The sequence below is a fragment of the Dicentrarchus labrax genome, unplaced genomic scaffold (assembly GCF_905237075.1).
Source record: "Dicentrarchus labrax unplaced genomic scaffold, dlabrax2021, whole genome shotgun sequence".
Lineage (NCBI taxonomy): Eukaryota > Metazoa > Chordata > Actinopteri > Moronidae > Dicentrarchus > Dicentrarchus labrax.
Window position 1 is genome coordinate 25,117,126 of NW_026136707.1, and position 12,931 is coordinate 25,130,056.

Consider the following 12,931-nt stretch of genomic DNA (forward strand, 5'->3'; position numbering starts at 1 on the left):
TATCACGTCTATACTTTACACATTTATCAACATATTTGGACAAGTACAAACCATTTTTTAGTAATCCATTGTTTGCTTGTGTACATCCATCATCCATGCTTACAGTGCAAAGAGAAACTGCTAGTAGTTCACCTAAGCCCACAATTCACTTGCTTTAAGAGATCATTATGTGTCCCATTTACATCCATCCAAAATATGATAGAACCCCAAGTGGTAAACTCTTAAAAATCAAAGTGATTTGAGCATGGTAAACTCTGACATGCTAATTACATTGTAAATACCACAGCATTTCAAAGAGCTGACCTCTGAAGGAAGGAACTTGGCAATCAACCTAGCAAGCCACGGTGCGAAAATAACGTACTGATATTTTATAGTGTGCTGGATTAGAGCAGATAATGCTGAGCCAACTGTACGACTGACCTTTACATATATTCTGTTTCCATCCAGACAATAAACAGCAGCACCGAAATAGACACAGGCCTCCCGTCCATCATCCCTCCACCCAACACGACACAGTCGAGGGGTTAACTAGCGGTTACAGTGGTGTCTAGCTAAGCTAAGTTCTGAAACCAAAGGGCTCTAAAGATGCCTTTAGGGTGCAGGTAGGAATAGGACATAGGAAAACTCTTTTGCCCAGTATATAATGCAGAGAAAGTGCAATTTACAATATTGTGGCAAGCAGCAGAGTAAGAGAGAAGAAGCAGGTCTTAGCAGTGTTAACTAAAACTGTACATGTTGTAGTTATTTGTCCAAGAAGGCAGCCTTCCAAGTACCTTTGCATAGTCATATCAGTGCAAAATCCACGTAGGAAAGGTCTATTTTCATTCCAGCTCACATCGTCGGCCATATCTGTGATCTGTGAATTTTTCCACTCTAAAATCAGTATCGGCCAACATCCCATATCGGTCAGGCTCTATTACTTTGTACTGCAAGTGCACAACAATTTCCATCAGGATGAATACAGGTCTATCTTATCTTAACTTACCAGGCTGCTGGTGTGTTAGCAGTTAGCTTGCTAGCCCTGTGAGTGGTCTGTATGTCACTAAGCTTCCAGCAAAATCTATTCCACGAGGACACAATAAAATATTGCTGTGCCAGTCTTCTAAACTAATGATTTCATAGTTTTCCAACCCAGGAAAACTGACACTCTCCTCTATCCTTGTACACAGATCATGGTGTGTTGAAAACCTGTTGACATAGTGGTACAAAAAAATCGAAATCATTTCTAAATGTTTTTCCTTCGACATTATCATAACAACTTTTCCAGAACTTTTAAAGAACAATTTCTGCCAATAGATCCATCTACATGTTACTACAGTCTAGCAGCTCTACAGATTGGGACTGAATGCAGCATCCAGTGTTGATGGAGGACAGATTGACAACAGGGAATAAAGTACAGATCTGATAAAGTTGTGTCATTTACAGTAATCTGTGTGGAAACAGAAACAATCCACTCCTGGTGCTAGCTTGCTAACTAATGAATCTTTGCTCTGTGTCACTAAAAGTTGAAAATTGATAGACGTTTGAATGTCATGATATTATTGGTTGAAGCAACTCATTAGCTTGACTTGACAAATGTAAAGCAGGACTTCCATTTCATCAATCATGCTTTTAGACTTTCCAGCCCAGCTTGCTGTGCTCAGCGAGCTTCCAGCTTTCTCAGGCAGAAAGAAGCGGAGCTAGAGCTCAGTTCACCTTGACAACGTGGCCCCGGAGAGAGGATCTGGGTTCAGAGAGCTGGAGAGGTGAGCGCTACAGAGGTGTGGCAGACACAGGGCCAACGGAGTGAAAGAGCTGGAGAGGAGGGGTAAAATAAAGAGGTGGAGTGAAGCTTTGCCTTGCATTTGACAGCTGGCAAGCTAAAGAGAAACACAATACACCAATGGGAAGACCACAGAGGAACAGAAACGTGTGAATGCACATGTATGAGTGTAATATGCACTTTAATGATTGTTTGTGGTTGGGGTCGAATGTTTGGTAGAACAAAGCCTTAGAGAATTCTATGCAAGTGTAAAAATGTGCAAGAAGCTAGATGGATAACCAGATAGATGAAATTTACATGGCCACACAGAGCTGGCATGTACAGCAGGCTGGTGGAGCGCTGCCCTGACACACCTTTGAAGTCTGAGCTCAGCTTTTTCCTCACCACTGGAAAATCTCCCAGTCTCTCTCTCTCTCTCTCTCTCTCTCTCACACACACACACACACACATCATATATCATCTGTGCACAGCAGAACACAGCCACAATCATCACACTGTCTCCCTGCGCAGGCCTCACACAGGCACAGTGGGAAGTGAAACAGCGATGAGTGTTGCTCTGCACATGTGAGACGTTGAAAGCATTAATCCTGCAGCAGTTCGGTCTGCTGTGCATAGGTAATCATTGCATATTATTATCCATCTACAGTCAGAGCAGCAATGCCCCATTTATCTGAGCAGTAGTTATTCTGTGGTATTTGTCTGCCCCACACTGCAAAAAAACGAATATAAAGAAAGTAAAAAAGCCTTGTTTCTGTCTTATTTATTGTCTAAAAAGAAAATATCAAGGATGTTTTGCATTAGAAAAGTTATCTGGTCTAACTGTCTCAATAAGATATTACAGCTAATATTGAGCTGGATTTAACAAGTTCCAACAATGGTTTTGCATAATATCAGAGGAACCAGATTATTTTCCTTATTTTAAGATTAAGACCACTTGCAGAAAGTAGTCTTATCCCAGTGTTGGAAATAAAGCAGTAGTAAATATGTAAATATAAGAATGCTTCGATAATAATGATTTGCTAATTATTTTACTTTCTATTAAGGTACACATTTTTAAATTCAGCTCAACAAACTGACCAAAATACTTCTTCTATCTATCTTAATTTCATTGCTTGTAATAAGCACAACTTGCTTCCATTTACATTACAGTCTTTCAGTGGCAAGATTTTTATGCTAGTATACAGAGTGAAAAGAATGCATAAGAAGGAGATAGGGGTCAAACCATTTTAATTTTAAATTACATAACGTTAGGTATGTGACTTGTGTTTAACCCAAATCATAATCTTTTCCTAAACCTGACCATACTGCAACCATTTCACAACGCTAACCACATGTTAAAAAGGCGTCTCATACAGATGTTAAAGGCTACCTTGTGTGTCTGTATGAGACTCCAAAGGGTTTAGCAGGGCAGCATACATATGGGTTGACCTGGGATGAAAACAATAATAAAGTACAGTGAGTTATATTTGTATTATGAGTGAGGTGCAACCTGAGATTCATGAAGATGCCATGTTGGGAAAATGCATACAGCATTTTTTTGGTACTCAAATGGTACTCATTTAGTATTTACTAAATAGTATTAACTAATTAATAGCCTGGGCTTTTATTTGCTTCAATCACTGAACTCAAACTGTCTTTATTTTTCCTTTTGCACAAAAAAGATGGAAAATCGTATCAAATAATTTAATTAAGCCAGTATGAATATTATTTGTACAAAAATTATGAATCATTTCAATGATGAATCATTCATTTGATTGTTTGATTGATGGTGCACATGGTTTCTGTTTAATGAACTGAACGATTGAATTGTAGAGAATAAAACTGATATCATATTGAGAAAACATTTATATTTGTGTAGGTGATCTAAGCAGCAGAACTCTACTGGATGACCTGATGCGCTTCAAGAGGTTTTATACGTCCAAAGAATTTCCATAAAATCCAGAACAGACCTCTAATTGAGACCTGAGTTTATTTGTCAAAATGTGTAGCCACACCAGGCTAGTAAAGGGGACCTGCATCCAATTTGGACCCGGCTTCTAATTAAAGTTTTATGGAATACGTTCTAAAAATAATTATAAAAGGTTTTATATGGTCTCAAGGTTTCTTATACGTATCTATGTTTTGTGCTCTGTAGCAGCCTTTGTGCCATTAGTACAGGAGAAGAGGTGCTGAGGGGCTGCAGTCCCCCCTGCTGGCCACCGTGGAACACAGGGAAATATAATTTACTTTTTAAATCATCTCTGATAAAAAAAATATATTTTAACAATTTCTGTTTCAGTTCTTGTGGATGAATGGTAAATTTGAAGGATAAACATATACACAATATGGTTTTCTGACTCAGTATGCTGACCTGATGTGCCTGCCTGCACCTCTGCTGAAAGGAGGAGCTGATGAACCTAACTGGCCATAGCAAATGAATGGTACAGACAAAACACTATAGCATATTTCTATATTAAACTAGAGACTAAAAAATAAGCTCTATGGCAAAAAGGAAAAAAAGCGTCTAGTAGTGAGAATGAGGCTATATGTGTACATCCAGGCGCATTCATTCAGAATTTACACTGGGTTTTACACGCTGCCTGGCAGCTTTACTCCATTAAATGGCTACCTCCCACAGCACACTTCCTCCTTCAGTCTGTATTTGTAATGTGCAGTTGGAAGTGATATCTGTAATTAGTGTGGTAAAATATTGGCCAGTCTTTCACAGATTAGGAAATGCACACAAAGGTGTACACTGAAATGTGAATGAAGACTAACCTGTGCTACATCATCATAACCATTCCAAAGAAACTAACATCATAATGAGTCTCTTATGCGAGGCTGCAGGAAAAAGAGAAATCAAAGACTCATAGTTGAGCTACGGAAGCTCACCCGGGAATTTGGCCTGCACTATCCTGTGCAGAGCTCACTGAAACTCATGTCATTCTAATAGCTGGTATACATTTAACAACTTTTGCACAGCTGCAGCATCAGAGTTGGAGCCAGCACATCTAACACAGTGTTGAAATTACATGCCCGTCACTCTCTGAGGTATTGCAATGTGTTTGAAGTTGAGCAGCTCCAAATTGTAATTCTGTTCTACCGGAGAAAATCCTTGTCCCTGACACATCTTTAACAGTCTCTTGAACCGTTTAAAAAAAAAATAATTCACAGCATGATAAGTGAGCCGTGCGCCTGCATCTCTCCCTCATACCTACAAAATACATCCTGTAATTTATCTGCTTTATACACATATGCCAACCTTTTCACCTTTTCAAGCACTACCACTGAGAGTCATTACTCAAGACATGCACTGCCTCCCCCATGAACCCCCACTCCCACTCCACCACACCCACCTCCACGTTTAGCCCTGGGGCTGGATATCTATAATTCATCTTTTATCTGGCACTCACAGTCCTGCTCGCTGTTCCACGCAGCCGTTGCCCACTTCACAGGGCAAAGCCGCCTGCTGCCGCTCCCTTTAATACAAATCTCACAGGGCACCTAGATATTGATTGTAATCCAAGGTAAACAGCCTGGTTTGCATAATCATGCATTTCACAAGTGAGCATCTAGGCAACTTTGGCTGCAGTGCTCAGGCTTTGGTTTCAGGGGGATATGGCGTGCCAAACTGGCACCAGCAACCACTGCTTTATAGGGTCTTAATAGCAACAGGGGGCCTGACCCCGGATCATATCAAAGGAAAAAATGTTGTTAAAGGAAAAACTGTGAAAACGTATGTCTGTGTGTGGAAGTTGGAGCTGGAACAAGAAAAAGCACAAAGCTTGAAGCTTAACCTCCCTGTGTGGGGCACGTTATGTCTTTTTCCAGTTCAGGGTACGAGCAGTGTGCTGAACGAAGCCAAATAGGCAAGTCCTAATACATGAGGTCATGCTGTGTACTGCGTATCCAAGTTCATAAAGATAAAAAGTACCAAATGTGAAAAATAATTCTTAAACACTAATGGACTTGCTGGAAGAGGGCATACTTTTCAGTACACTATTCAGCTGTGTTTGAAACTCTTCAAACTCTACTTGAAATCCCGGTGAACTGGTGACGATACCCCAAAAAAACGAAATCCCAATCAAATCTGGAGGAATCCAGATCAAGATCGTTGTCATGTTAAAACACTTGGCCAACGTATCAGTAACCACAAAACTCCTGTATCAGTCAGTCTAGAGTTGGTCATCTGTTTATATCATGTACGATCAACTGTTATATGCAGTACTACTTAACACATTCCTCCAATGACAGATGCTAAATCATGGCAGTAGACCAGACTGTCTGTCCGTTATTCAAATTTGCACTGTCGCTGGTCCATGGCAATGATTCAACCTGAATGCTGATGATTCTCTACAAAATGTAGACAACCTCACGTTTATGAACTCTTATCAATAAATTTGTTTCCTATCAGTCCGCCAAATTAGTCTAAACTTGAGGTAGTTGCCATACTTACCAGGTGGAAGAGTACATTTATAACCTTTAGCTATTGACTGTAGCCATCTGGTGACCAGTCTTTATAATAGGTTCCTGTAATCTCACCTGTTTCCTATTTAGCTGTTTGTAATTAGCTGGCAGGCTTTAAAATGAAAAATTGGTGCTTGGAAGATGGTTGTTCTTGCTGCTGTAGCCTAATTTGGGATTTTAAAGGGTTCAGATTTTTTCAAGTCTGTCTTAATACAATAGGCCTACTCACACAAGTCTCACGCAAGACTTATTGGTTGCTGTGATCATTACTCCTCTCATACATACAGTAAAAATCCCTTTGTAGCACAACCACACTGTAAGAAATAGAGGAAACAAGAGTAAGAGTATAACAGCTCTGTGACAAACACAGTAGTGATTAAAAGGAGTTATATTTAAAACCTCGACACATTTTACATATTATTTTATATGTATTAATCATTTTTTATTACCAATTTGAGAACACGTTGTAACATAAATTAAAAAATTAGACCTTCCCCAACTTTCTGAGTGGTTATTTGACTAGCTTGCTAAATAACTTCACCAGCTAATGTGATCCATGATTCTAACTTATGTAATAAGACAAGTGCTTTGAATTTTAGCCAGCAATCAATGTAAAAAAGGAAAGGATGTATAACTAATGATTGCTCAAGAGTGATGCAAAGCACGGGCATCCATCAAGCTAACAATAGCGTAAGCTAAAGTTGGCCATCTGGCTGTAGCTTGGCGACGTGAGTTGTGGTGTTGGCTGATGGGGTAAACGACGGGCTAGTACCTTGGTGTCAATATTCCAAATACAAATACAGTAACATTGTTCTAAATATGATTAATTTATTTTCCAAAGTCTAGTCTACTACTAGAATTAAATAGGATGTACAGCAGTGGCTGCTGTCTTTAGTATTGCAGATATTTGGTTCCTGAAGGGACCATGAATGTTTGCACCTGATTTCATGGCAATCCATCCAACAATTTTTGAGATATTTGAATGACCAACATTGGCAGAATTTCACCATGTAATTGCCATTATAATAAAAGCTTTTTACCTTTTTAATGCCTGCCTTTGATTTTGTTGTTCTTATCTTTTTGCAGTGGATTCTCTTTGCCTTCCTGTCCATCCTTAACAACTAACCCCACATGACTTGGATTCATTACTGAGCTCAGTCAGAAAACTGGAACACACTTCCCGTCTCTCTCTCGGGTCCCATTGCAGCAGTTGGGATGAATATTCTGCCACAAATTAATTATACATTTAATATGCTCCTGGTGTTTCCCAATCTCACTAATTCAACAAGCTGGACGTCCGTGTCTATTTATAAATTTACTGAAAGAGAATAATGGCAGTATCTTTCCACTTCTAAGAAAACCAAACAACAGGGGATCTGTCTGGCCCCAATTTCAAGGATATTTTCTTTCTTGTATATATATCTAAATTATAAAACAACATGACCTCTGTTACATTAGGAATTCCATAGGAAAACCTGTTGTCCTAACATAGGCATCCTCCCCCGCAACGACCACATATTCTATTCCTGTAAAAGCATCTCCAACTTGGGTTCATGTTAGTAGTTTTGAGTGGGAAAGCTGATGTGGATTCTTGTCATTGTCCTACTTGTCCTACTTCTTACTGGCAAAGCCTTATTTTGCAATAGTAAACCTGTGAGTGTCTAATATCACAGTCCAGCTTATCGACTACAGATATTTTAGTAATCTCATGATACTCCTCCAAACATTCAAATATTTCAGTACTGATGATCCCTGAACCGCTTCCTGTCTACAAGCAGCCTGTGAGTGGTCAAGGTTTGTACCAAGGATTTGAATAGGCTGTGCTTGGACTTGGATACAAGAACAGCCAAGAGTGTAATTTCTACCTTGGCTTGTGAAAAAGACAAACTTTTATTTGCTTGTAATTAAGGCAAGTTATCCCAAAATGTAGATTGATGACTATATATGTCCTTCATAACACTTTTCCTACTTCATTTTGGTTACCCTCTGACTACTCTTCTTATATGTGTAACCCTAACCCAGGATTTCCATCTCAGACCCATGTTGGCTTCATGTTGTTATTTAATCATGAGGGCAGTCTTTTCCTGCCTTAAACTCAGTAGTTTCAGTTTGCTCAACTTAAAGCTTATATATATGAAATTCACCTGCAACTGGTTGTCGCAGTAGAGCAGCAGCATCTCAGACCAAAACAACAGGACAGAAATAAAACTCACCTAAACTGTCTTTGTTAGTCTTTCCAACAATCACCAACTCTGGTTTGGTCAGAATTAACCCTTCAACCACTGATGTAGATGAGGAAATATTTGTGAAAAGGACTGCTATAGCTATAATGCAAGCTAACGTTAATCCTTGTTTTTGCACCTGTCAAAGTAAGTCCACTAAAAATTGTTGCTTTTGCCACTGACAGGCTCAGATTGTTATTCTAAGTGTCCGACAACATTATGGAAAGGATCCCTGCAGAGACAGAGTTTTTGCTTGACCAGAAACAGTAATATTGCTATTGTTCCCCACCAGACTCCATAGACTAATTTACCTTGTATACCATTGCAACTCAACTATATCTTTACACAGCAAATAGCCTTTTGATGCTTTATTAATGTTCTCATATATATAACCTTTGGCCATACTGCCGTCAGATCATGATCAGGCATGATACTAAAACAACATTTGCCATTTAATGTAATTTTTGTTTCGCAGAATAAACATTCATTTTCTGTTTGGCAAGGTGATGGATGATAATGACCTTTTCCCTACTGCCAGCCTGAGAACGATATCTTTTCATCTGCACGGCTTAAGGTTTAACAAGTATAAAAATTATCAGTATAACTCCTAACACTTTACTTTGTGTGTAATGAGTATTTACAGCCTCCGGGGGTGGCTGATAGGAACTGAGTACATTAACGGCCATCAGTCGTGTGTCACCCTGCTATCTGCTGATCCCAGTATGTTTGTTGTGGTGTGTGTGTGTGTGTGTGTGTGTGTGTGTGTGTGTGTGTGTGTCTGGGAAACTGCTGCTTCACTCTCCATCTCACATCATCACTCAGGAACCACAGTGAACATCAAAGACAAGTCTCCACCGACCAAGAGTTCCACTGCCCATTAAACAAGTCAAAGCAAATGGAAATAGAAACCTTAAGACTAATGACAAACCATGCTACTGTAGGTTTAGAATTCCAAATAACATGAAGGATTTAACAAATCTTACATCAGGAAACACAATGGTTCCTTGTATTTACTGAGCAGCATTGTATGTTATGTAAAAATGTACATTTGAAAATCTTTATTCTCCATTGTAAATATAGAGGGGATTAGTATTGGTGGAGATTGTGGAGGTTTCAGAGAGCTCTGTGTCTCCAGCTGCCTAGAAGCCATGACCTTGGGTGGGCTAAATTGGTTTCCGTTGGCCTGCTTTGTAGCAGAGATCAAGTCTCTCTGAACTTCTGCCAGATCAGTTTGGCACCCTAACCCCTTCAGTGACTCTGTTTTTGTCCTTCTGCAGCCCTGCGAAGGTCAGATGAATTAACACATACCTTTCAACTCCACAAGGGTACAAGTCATAGCCTCAGTGCTATTTCCAGTTCCATGCATTGCTGCCATTGTCACAAGGACACTTTTGAAAATAAGAGCACATACTATGACAAGCTGATTAAAACTACCACACAACATGTTATTAAATGAACTCAGACTCTGGAACACTATATTCATCCACCATTTAAAGCTGCAGGAGGTCATTTTTTACAAAAAATATTACATTTGCTGAACTTTCACTATATCCTGACAGAAAGAATCTGGCTCCTCCTTGTGATGATGTTGTGTTGCAGCAGGGGTTGAGACTGGTTCACTTTTTTTCCATCCCTGCATTGGCATACCTGCTGGTTCCATACAATGAATGAGAGAGCTGAAAGCGGCTTTAAAATAACATGACCAAATAGTACACCAAGTAGGAGTCACGGTTAACATAGGCAAGCTACGCTACTCAGCTTCCAACAACAGAACACTGATGCACTGTATTTAGAAATGTAGATGTCATTATTCTATCAAGTTTCATCACCACATTTCAGTATAGTTTCACACCCCTTCCTTTCTTGGGTCTGTGTGCCAGGAAATGGGACCCTCCCTTTAGTGTTTCTACAACTGTCCAAAAACTGTTTTATCTTCTTTTGAAAATGTTATATATGTTATATGCACACTAACTATAGTGTCCTTATACTTTATACTTTCCCTAGGGCGTGGACACTTCCAAAACACCTTGGCAAAGAGCCTTGCACTACAAAGTTGAGAATATTTCATCTTTGATGTGCGTCTAAAAACTGCTAGACAAATGTGGTGCGTACCAAAGGAAAACAATCATTTTTCTTTTAATAGATGTGTTTCTAGTGACACATCTCTATGTCATCGTAAAATTAAGAGAATTAAGAAAGAGTTAAAATTTCAGTTTGACTTTAAACTTCTGCCAGTCTACAGTCCAAGCTTTCTAGTGTATCTCTTCTTTAAGAGATACTGCAAACTTTGCAAGACCAGACTGGTGATACTGTTGGCTGATCTGCTTCAGTTCAGCCTTAAAGTACATGAACCCACAGTGACTGACAAGTTGAATAACACTAATGAGACCTGAGTTCAGCTAACTGGTTAATAAATCATGGTGCTCAGGTGTGTGGTGCAGAATTGTTATGCCCAAGCTGCTGCATAATATATATATATATTTTTTTGTAATCAATTTCATAAAGAATTCTGTGTGAATTAACAACGACCTCTTGAACTGAGACACAGACTAAAACTGTCCTTAAAGATAAACCGATGAGACACATGTGACATCGCCTATTACTCTACTTATTGAGTTAGCTCCTGGTAGGACAGCGAAGAGCAGGAAAAGACAGCTTAAAATCATACCAACACCAAATCATAACTGGAAGACACTCAAGTTCTAAAATGATTACTGTCATTATAAATCAAACCTGATCTGCACTGTGTATGCACTCAGGTTACCCAAGATAGTTCAGTACCGCCCTGATAACGTAATGGGATTCTTCTTGGAGTTGCTGATAAGGAAAGAACTATTGGATGTCTCTTAAAGAAATGAATGCAAGCCAGAGTTCATGAAGAAGCCAGATCAGATCAGATGGTACAATGGAGAAAAACTGAACTGATTTTTCTTGTGTTATATAATATAAAAGAGAGATGAAAAGAAATAATGTAAATGTGATTTTAGACCTCATCTCCACACAAACTGATTTAAGCAGGTTTGACTTCTCTTACACTGAAAAGTCTTCAGCCCTGTCCTAAACATGTAAAGATATATGATACATCCTAGTAATGGAGATGTATAGATGAAGAGTAAAAATTGCATAAATTATCCTGTCCATTAGAAAATTGTTTCTCAGTTTTTTCTTTGTAGTAGAGTCCAAAAGATGCAGTTAGATTGAATACATTTTGGCCATAGTTTACACATGCAAATGTGACGTGAAGTGTTTGTTTTCAGTAATCATAAACTGCACAAACAGCCGATATACAAGCTGTTTATTTGCAAAATGTGGCCGCTTGCTAGCGATTACAGATTTGGTTTTATTTTTGTTGTTGCTCTGAAAATGGGTTAATTATGATAAGATTGTATAATCACTGAGAAGAGTATGCTGCGGACATACAGACGTTACAAACCCCACTCATTAAGCACGCCCATTATCAGAATTAGTTAGCGGCTGCAGAATCCAACAATTTTAGTGCAATACTGGGGGCCAATCAATCAATCAATCAATCAATGCAAACAAAAGATGGCACACATAAAAAAATCAAAACAAATCTGGTATTTTAGTAGTTACTAAGCAGAAATGAAGAGAAAATATCATTTATTTTAATAATTTAATAATTATTTACCTAACTGTTTCAACTATTTATCCATTACTCTTGGCTAACCCTAACCCTAACCCTAACCCTTTGACTGTTAATTTTGTTTAAATATATATATTTTTTTTCTTAACCCTTTCAACAACCTAACCTAATCTTACCTAACCATTTATTCATTTTTAGATAATTCTTTCCATAATTTAGAAATGTTTTAGCTTTTTCAACTATCTATTACTTTTAGCTAACAAGACTTCTCTGCTCGCTTACTAGTTTTCGCACCCTGCTGCTGTCACTGCTGTCCAGGTGTTACAGCTGACTTAATGTGTTGATATGTGTATATATTTGTATATTAAACAGTAGTTGAGTTACTCTACAATCTTTTACCATACCCTACTCCATGAGGTAATTGTACCTCTGGCTGGGAATCAGTGGTCTCTGGCAGAAGGTGACCTGTACATATGCACCACAGGGTTAAAGCTGAGTGACAGCCGAAATTGACTCCCATAATGACCTAGGGTTGAAACGTATGCCCACTGCAAATAATCCTGTGTCATATGTGTTTTCTCATGTCATAGTCACAATTATGGTCTTATTAGATATGTCCTTCCTGTCCGATGTTGAGGTCAGGTCTCTATTATAGCCCTGGCCTGTAAGCTCCAGGGCTGCTTCCAGATGTGCTGATGCATATGTCCATAGTGAATGAGAAAGGCACAGAGGTACAGAGGGAAGTCATCTGTCAGCTGAACTAACAGATCTGCTGCCAGATAGACAGGAAGGCTGGATCAGTCATTCAGTGGTGTCTTTACATACAGTAAGCAGCTGGGAAGACGAAGGCATGTTTAGAGTAAATGTTTCCTTTTGTCGGTCAGTTTTTATCCAAGG